Source organism: Oncorhynchus nerka, linkage group LG20, assembly GCF_034236695.1.
Source record: "Oncorhynchus nerka isolate Pitt River linkage group LG20, Oner_Uvic_2.0, whole genome shotgun sequence".
In the NCBI taxonomy this organism is placed as follows: domain Eukaryota; kingdom Metazoa; phylum Chordata; class Actinopteri; order Salmoniformes; family Salmonidae; genus Oncorhynchus; species Oncorhynchus nerka.
The window spans coordinates 37,872,834-37,878,557 of record NC_088415.1 but is presented as its reverse complement, the minus strand read 5'-3'; the positions used below and the strand labels follow the sequence as shown (position 1 = coordinate 37,878,557).

At 43.4% G+C, this 5,724-nt stretch overlaps 1 long non-coding RNA gene across 1 annotated transcript; it reads right to left on the bottom strand.

Annotated features, from left to right (window-relative positions):
- Window positions 1-2,612: 2,612 nt before the first annotated feature.
- Window positions 2,613-5,071, bottom strand: LOC115101679 (uncharacterized). The gene is made up of 3 exons (XR_003859337.1): window positions 4,801-5,071; window positions 3,078-3,117; window positions 2,613-2,994 (listed from the first exon to the last, which is right to left on the bottom strand). It is a non-coding gene; the product is annotated as an uncharacterized LOC115101679 (long non-coding RNA).
- Between the last annotated feature and the right edge of the window lie 653 nt (window positions 5,072-5,724).

Sequence of the window (5,724 nt, the reverse complement as noted above, 5' to 3'; positions counted from 1 at the left end):
AGTGGAGGACTGCGTCACCACCTCTGTTTCGGTCTCCACTAACTACGCAGAAACAAATGCCTCAGGGAGGGTTTCCACTAAATCCCAGCCAGTGGCCCTAGAGACTGAAAACAAATCACAAGAAAATACTGGTCTGCCACAAAATAAAGGCTCCAAATAGGTCTCCTGTTGGATTCCCTAATAACAAAATAAGCCCAGGTTTACTTGATTCCGGGTTTACTCGATCCCGGTTCACTCATCCTCCTTCCTGCCTTCGACCCTATGAATAGTTAATCACAACAAGTTGAAGGTAAAAACACACAAATATGCTGAATAGCAATACAAACAAACTGTATCGCCTGGTTCGCACCTTATAGGAGGTACTATGGAAGAAAATGACTGCAGATTAGCTCCATACCGGTTACTATGTGGTTTTGTATAAGGGCAGACAACACATCACACATATCTATATATACGTAATAATTTATGTAATCATGTATTGGTATATATGTAATCATATAATAGCAATATTCGATTACCTCGATAATTCTCTGAACATGCTCCCCAACGTGCGTCGTCTTGACATTACGAACCTTCCAGAACGTTCTTTCGATAACCCCTGCGCCTCACCCCTTCCCACCCCCTACTCCGACCTCACAATGCCATCAAAACACCAAACACCCACACAAACTAACTGTCACATCTTCAGCATCCATGTTGGAAGTCTTCTCTGACGATCCCTGCCTAACTACTACACAGATGTAGTGGCTGAGGGAGAAGCTGGTAACAAGCACTACGGATGAGGCTGAGGAGGCAGGGGTTCTCGCTGTAACCATTGCGTCCAACTCTCAGGTAGAACACTGGATGACTGCAGGCTTCTATTATCTTAGCTTCTGTATCCCCCCTCGACGTGAAAAAGTGACGTAGCAACTAATCCAAAATCTCTCGCTCTCTGACTCCCCCCCCCCCCGTCCCTCCCTCTCTGCCCCCCTCTCTTCAGCCCTCTCTCCCTGCCTCCCTCAGACACACACGCACACTCTATTTTCATCTTGTTGCAACAGCAGAATTGCTCTTCCCGACAGCTAGTTTTGCACGGACAGATATGCGCCAACAGATCAGACCACACACAAACAGCACGCCACACCGGTTTACGATCACTCTCTATTTCTCTTCCTCGATCGGTGTGACGCAGCACTCATTTTCAGGGATTTCTCGGCTGCTACTATTGTGGCTACACGCACCAACGCAGGCAGCAGCTTCTTGAAGAACTCAACCCAGTTGCACACTGCTGGCTGCCAAGCAGACAGCTGAGCACAGCTAGCTGGGGCTGCAGTTAAAGAGACCTTGTTGCCACCTCCCACTCTATCCACCCATTTCTCTCTGACTGTAACGGATCCTGTGTCCTGTGTCCCCATTTTCCCCCGTGTCCCCTTTCAATTTGGGTCTCTCTCTCTCAGCTGAGAGCTAAGCTGACAGAGACGAGCCTCCTCTCCTTGGTCACCTGACTAGCCACTTGTTTTAAAGGCACATCAAGCAAAAAAAAACACAAAAAAACAGAGAGGTACATAAAAGCCTCTTAAATACAGGAGCATCTCGTTTTTAGGAGTGGGGGGGGACAAGGAACCATCCAAGATATTATAACATCAATATTCAAAAACAGACCTAATGCCATCACGGGATCAATTGGTGCAGCAGAAGACGACCGAGGACCTGGGAAATGTGCTGTTTTAAAGAAAGTCCTGTAATCATTGTCCAATTTCGCCTGTGGTGACGATCGCACTTTCTGTTATTGTGGGAAGTGTCTGGTGTTAGCTATGGCTGGAGAATTACAATGAGAAGCCCTAACCAGCAGACATAGGTAGGGCTGGAGAACCGTCGTTAGGTTTAGCTATGCACCACAAGGCTTACCACAACATGTCTGTCTACAGCTCTCGCGGACTGTAAAGGAAGCGTTTGTTTTAGAGACCACTAAGTGTAAAGTAACTTGATTTCTTTCCCGTTTGACCCCATCCGACACAACTGGACTCCGCATTGAATAGGCAACTTTTTGACTTGGATGAAGACGATACCGTAATAACGTGATAATAAAATGGATGTCAAGGAACAGCTTAAGGAACAGTTTAACGATACAGTCAATTACATATTGTAAGGACAGTATGTTGCATTGACCCATTTCAGGTTCAGATAGAGAGAAAGAGAGGGAGAGTGTTCACTTCAGCATTCACTCCATGGGTTCATCTTACCATGGTGGGAAGGGAAGGAGTCTTATCGGTAAAATAATCAGCGTTTATCTCCGCACCGCTTCTCTCTCTGCCAGCAGCAAGGAGATGTAAGGGATCTGTCTGATTAAAGCGTGTGTTCTCTGAGGAGACATGGTACATGCAGGAGTATTGACGAGCGAGGTGGCGATCTGGTCTCCTCTCAGTCAGTAGATCCCCAGACTAAACAACCCAGCACAACATAAGACATGTGGAACAGAAGCAGTAGGCTCATGGTGTGAGGGTTTACCAGTGGACTGGGTTAAAGCCAGGATCCGCCCCTGATACATGTGCTACAAGATACTATACCAAGATCAACACTTCAGTAGACATAAATACTGTTTCAAAAATATCAATAAGACCAATCCTATCAAATATGCTTCATATTGTTGCCTTTACTGTAAATCTTTGTGTACATCGAAAGCCCAGTAAGCATGACATAGTTGACTAGTACACCACTACTAGTCATCATATCAAGAAAAATCCCAATCTGTGTCATGTTTACAATGGCCGGGCAATGTTTGTTGACAGTGTTTATAGTGACGTGCAGTCACTAATGATGCATGCAACCTGGAGATCTTCCCGCCAGCTATTTATACCACGCAATCACTAGGCACGGGGTTCATTTTAGCCATGTCATCTCAAAGGCCTGCTCCACTTCCTAAACCCTAATCTCCCTCTCAGGGAAGGTACGTGCCCTGGTCTGGATGGCTGCTGTTGTAGTTGCTGTATGGGAAACAGCCTTCGCCATCCATCCCTGAAATATAACATCATACGGCTCAGCAGTTGGCACACTCAGAAAACTGGTATTTATTATTATCATGTTGTGTGTACACTTACCTCTCATTTGGACTGCCCACGCCGTGTCACCTTTGGTCTACTGAAAGATAAGAAATGTAATGGTATGTGGATGAATATGTACGCAATGAAACTGTATTCAACACTTCATATCAGGATATGGCCTATGCAGCTCTATACGCGTGTACATTCTTGCACAGTAAACACACGCTCCCCGTGCATCCGATAATAACAGGAGTAGATTGATGATCTAGCCCATGCCTACATAGCGATGATACTTGGTGCTGCGCTTGTTACCTTTTCGACCCCCTTTGTATCCATATCAGTGTTTTGATAGCATGATCATCACAGCCGTTATTTTAATCCATTGAATCCTGACTCAGATCCTGACTTTAATAAAGGTAATTGATTTAATCCGCCCACATCTGCACACCATTAAAAAGAGATCTCTGTATAGCGGAGATAATAAGATCAACATTGCGTGGGCTGGCATCCACTGACGTCACTTTTTACTCTTGGGGATTTGAGGCCTTGATGTCACGAGAGCCGTCGTCATTATTTCCCACACATGTGAGCGTGCGCACACACACCCGCACACACAGCAGATGGATGTGCCAGCCAGCCTCATAAACCTGACATCTGGACCAGGGTTTCCCAAACTCAGCCCTGAGGCCTGCATTTTGGATTTTGCCCTAGCCCTACACAGCTGATTCAAATAATCAACTCATCATCAAGCTTTGATCATTTGAATCAGCTGTGCAAAAACCAAAACATGCACCCCTGGAAGGCCCCAGGACCATGTTTGGGAAACCCTGCTCTGGGGGGAAAAGGAATATCACTGATTTTATTGAACTCCAATTGAAATACTGCTGTAAATGTTTCACTAGTCAATCGATTTCCATGTAAAGGTAAAATAATTTAAAGTGGAAAAATCAGATACATTGATGATGAGTCGATACTGTTCATTGTCCACGTTCAGTATTGAAAAAATAATGATTATGTATGTTCATCTAAGCTGCAGAACAGCGACACCCATCGTCCAAGAAGAGTAATGTTTGTGTTGTTGTTGTTTACATCAGAAATAATAAGTGCGCATCTCACGTACTTTCAATGAACATGTCATTTATCAAAAGGCCTACTTTGGTAAACATTAGCAGTGTCAAAGAAAACAGAATGACGTATTTTAGGCCATTTTACTGGATGACATTATTAATATCTGTTTTGAAGTTCTGCAGATCTCTTTATATAGTATACATTCCTTATAATATAAACGGTGTAAATTGACCTCAATCCAAAATATAACGCAACTTGCTATGCCACTCAGCATTGAGAAGCAGCATCATAAGATGCTCAAAGAAATACGGACCATGCAGGTAAATAGAACTACGCAACATTCTCCAAGGCGCCAAGCCCTTATCCCTTCTCTCGCAGCATCCTTTTTTTTTACTGTTACGGTACCCTCCCCACCATCCTGTCTTCAATTCGTTTATTGAACTAGTCCCTTGTAAAAACGCACATTTTTACTATTTACTATACATTTGTACGCAGTAGCTTATTCGTACTGTAAAAATATTTCGTAACAACTGTTTCATAACCCCAAAGCCTACACGTCAAGACTGACTCGTCTATGAACATGAATAAAATATTAGAAACAGGAACTACTTGAAGACTATAGAAGAGCTACCCAGACATTTTGGAGTGCGCAATACAAATGTGAGCAATTATTTCCTGATTATCTACATGTAAACATTTTTAAAAATGTCACCTGTGATAACCTGGGACGTTGACAATGACAGTAGGCTGCAGCCATGGTGGTGTGTGATGATGATCCATGCTTCATCCCTCTTGGCCAGAAAGGACTCACCTATGTCGCACCTATAGCAAGTCCTGTAGACATTCTGGACAACAATACACGATCCTGGCATTGGTCCCTGGATCCTTTATTTCAAGACGTTTCCTTTTAAAACCAGTTAATCCATCGAATTTTCCAGAGCGCCCCATTCAAACCACGCCCTCTCACACACCCCTGCTTTTGGATTGGCTGCTGTACAAAAACGTAATGGCGCGTCGTCTGGAATCACATGATTTTGACGCATGTTTAAATACGTTTGGAACTGTCACACGTTAAAATGTAGCCATTTTACCAGTCTGTACTGTACACGGTGTTTTTTATTTATTTGTAAGATGATGGTGAAGCGCAATTAGAGTAGTAGCCTATCATAGGCCTAGGCCTACTGCCCAATAAAACAATAGTTCTACCTGTCCATAAACTACACCTCTGATGAAATCATCATTACAATTAGAGTAGTAGCCTATCATAGGCCTAGGCCTACTGCCCAATAAAACAATAGTTCTACCTGTCCATAAACTACACCTCTGATGAAATCATCATTACAATTAGAGTAGTAGCCTATCATAGGCCTAGGCCTACTGCCCAATAAAACAATAGTTCTACCTGTCCATAAACTACACCTCTGATGAAATCATCATTACAATTAGAGTAGTAGCCTATCATAAGCCTAGGCCTACTGCCCAATAAAACAATAGTTCTACCTGTCCATAAACTACACCTCTGATGAAATCATCATTACAATTAGAGTAGTAGCCTATCATAGGCCTAGGCCTACTGCCCAATAAAACAATAGTTCTACCTGTCCATAAACTACACCTCTGATTAATAAATAATCAT